Genomic DNA, 3,316 nt, shown 5'->3' with positions numbered 1-3,316 from the left:
CCTTAGGTGTATGTGGCTGGTGCCTTAGCCACTTCAGCCACAGGTGCCGAGCCATTTTCAATATGTTTTTTAAAATTTCGATATTCTTATCCCTTTCTTCCAAAGCATTTTAAGTATTCTCACAGATTATAGTATTTCTCTTATTCTGGCTATCTATAGAGCAGATATTATGATTCTCATTTTATGGGAGGATATTAAAGTATGAAGAGTAAATGAACAATCATTGGCCAAATAGTACTCTTGTTCTTGACTCTTTCTAGTACTTTTTTTTTTTATTTTGAGTTATCATCAAACAACGAAGGGCAGCTAGTAAAGAATTGTTTAATTTCAAAGGAAATTTTTAAAAATCAGAGCAATGAGATTAATGGACTCAGATTAATGTGATAATTTGTTTCTGAGTTTGAGCACATACTCACCCACTTACCTGAGTGAATTCAAGAATGAAATGAACACTCACTTAACTATGTGGGCACGAGGATTGATTCAAGAACTGTTACAGGAAATGTTAAGGTTGTACCCATGAGGCTGTGCAATGTAAGGTCACAGCCACATCCTTAAAGACACACTGATGACTGTATTATTAGACGACTCAGCAGGAGATACAACTTTACTGAACTTGTTTCTGTGACATTTTAGCCTTGACATTTCAATATCAAATGTTTGCTTTTAAAATTTATCCCAGTAAAGTCAGCAAGTGGGAAGTGAAAGACTCATACTGTTAACTGGGTACAGTGGTGAGTGGTGTGTGCCTGTCATCTCAGTTACTCAGGAGGCTAAGGCAGGAAGATTGCCAGAGCCTAGGAGTTGTAGGCTAGCCTGGGCCACATAGGAAGACCCATTACCCCACCCCTATAGTCTCTTAAAAAGACCCACTACCCCACCCTGTCTCTTAAAAAAGAGAAAGAATTCTCACTATTCAAGATTGATTATGTATCTGTATGTAGGCATTTTCAGATTTAACAAATAGGCAAACATTTTATTTTAAATATTGGTTTAAAGCTCTCTAAGGAAACTTTTTGACAGCTGTAATTAATTCTATCACTTAAGACCAATGATTTTTAATAACAAAACAAAGAAAATAGAACAGTATAAGAGGTCGTCTGGTTTCATGTACTGCTGTAGGCAGTAATAGAATTACATGTCACACTTAAAAAAGTAGTCATCCTTATAGCCATTACTGATGACATAGAAACTTGAATCAGTGTGGTCTGAGCTGCCCCCAGGGGCCTGTGACAGGGATGTGTGTCACAGCTTTGGCATTTTTACAACTATAATTAATTCACTCATCAGACTCGCCATTATAGTATTACTTTTTGATTGTCTAATAATTTTTTTGCCTCTTTTTTTGTAAACCCATAGACTTATGATGTTCTAAGTAAACAAATTTTTTTATAGGCAAGTTTATTTGGCATCAATTGCAAAACCACGCTTTCCACACATAACGAAAAGGGAGTTTGAACAAATCACACATTTCTAGGTATACAAGTGACAGTGTTAAAGAATCATGTGTGAATTCTGCATTTGAGAAAGACAGTAACCTTTTTTTCTTTTCTTTTCTTTTCTTTTTTTTCTTGAGACAGAGCCTCAAGCTGTCCACCTGGGTAGAGTGCTGTGGCATCACAGCTCACAGCAACCTCCAACTCCTGGGCTCAAGCAAGTCTCTTGCCTCTGCCTCCCAAGTAGCTGGGACCACAGGTACCCGCCACAATGCCTGGCTATTTTTTGGTTGCAGCCATCATTGTTGTTTGGCAGGCCTGGGCTGGATTCGAACTCACCACCTTAGGTGTATGTGGCTGGTGCCTTAGCCACTTGAGCCACAGGCGCTGAGCTGAGAAAGACAGTAACACAGTTTTAATGTTGTAGGTACTGATTAAAAGACGCATAGTGGCTTGGCGCCTGTGGCTCAAGCGGCTGAAGTGCCAGCCACATACACTTGAGCTGGTGGGTTCGAATCCAGCCTGGGCCCACCAAACAACAATGACAGCTACAACCAAAAAATAGCCAGGCATTGTGGCAGGTGCCTACAGTCCCAGGTACTTGGGAGGCTGAGGCAGGGGAATTACTTGAGCCCAGGAGTTAGAGATTGCTGTGAGCTGTGATGCCATAGCACTCTACCCAGGGTGACAGTTTGAGACTCTGTCTCAAAAATAAGTAAATAAATAACTAAATAAATAAAACATAAATAACACATAGTACCCGAAAGTTCTGTTAGAAAATCTATAAACCAGGATCCCATTTTTCCTCTGTTGATGAAAGAATGTCCTTTGTTACTTTATGGACCACTTTGGCTTGAAGCTCTCAAATGCAGAGCTAACTTAGGTTTGAAAAACAAAGTGTGGATTTCTAAGTATCCTTCCTTTCACTGATGTTCACTAATGGCTTGAGTAAAGTTTATGGCTGTCCCTACCCCTCCCTAATATCCTTCCCTGATAGCTCCTTGAGAGTCTAGGAACAAAATATACCCCTTTTTGTATTTTTGCTGCTTTAGGTCAAAGCATGTTCCTGATACATGGCAGGAATTCCTGACTATTAAGTGAATGAAAGAATAAATAAATTCTAGTCCCACATCTCCCTCTCTGTAGCCAGTAAACTTTGAACAAATTGCTTTCTCTGTTTCTTCTGAGATATCGAGGTTTTGATCTGAGTAAAGATTCCTTCCTGTGCAAAATACAATATGGCTCTTTGATCTTCCTTGATAACAGAAGTGTAAAGAGTAAGGAGACCAGACGTCCCGTGGGACAGTTCCGATTTTGAACAATTTGTTCCACATCCCACAGCATTTTTAAAATGTCCCAATTTTTGGAAAGAATGCACGACAAGCTAGGGAACGATGGGACAACAGGAAGGGAATATATGGTTTTTGGCTGCTGAAAAGGTTAACATAACTCCATTTGGGAATGAAGAGGTTAATGTGACCTCATTTGGAAATGAAAAGGCTAATGTAAACTCCCTACTCCCATCCTGGGCAAGGTCACCCAGGTAGACCGGTGCCCTACTCCTTTGAGCCACAGGTGCTACCCTATACATAATTTTTTTTAATGTATTATATTTGTAAATTGTACTTATGTTGAAATTAAAAAACATATATTACAATAGTATTTTTGCGTTCTATGAAAATTTTTGTTGCTCCATGTAGACCAAATTTTTAATTAAGAACCCCCCACCCCCCTGTCAATGGTGTCCCACTTTACCAATGTTAAAATCTGGTCACCTTAGTAAAGAGGGCTCTATTGGGCGGTGCCTGTGGCTCAAAGGAGTAGGGTGCTGGCCCCATATGCTGGAGGTGGCGGGTTCAAACCCAGCCCCAGCCAAAAGC

The sequence above is a fragment of the Otolemur garnettii genome, unplaced genomic scaffold (genome assembly GCF_000181295.1).
Source record: "Otolemur garnettii isolate 467f Iridium unplaced genomic scaffold, OtoGar3 scaffold00001, whole genome shotgun sequence".
In the NCBI taxonomy this organism is placed as follows: Eukaryota; Metazoa; Chordata; class Mammalia; order Primates; family Galagidae; genus Otolemur; species Otolemur garnettii.
This window is presented reverse-complemented; position numbering follows the sequence as displayed.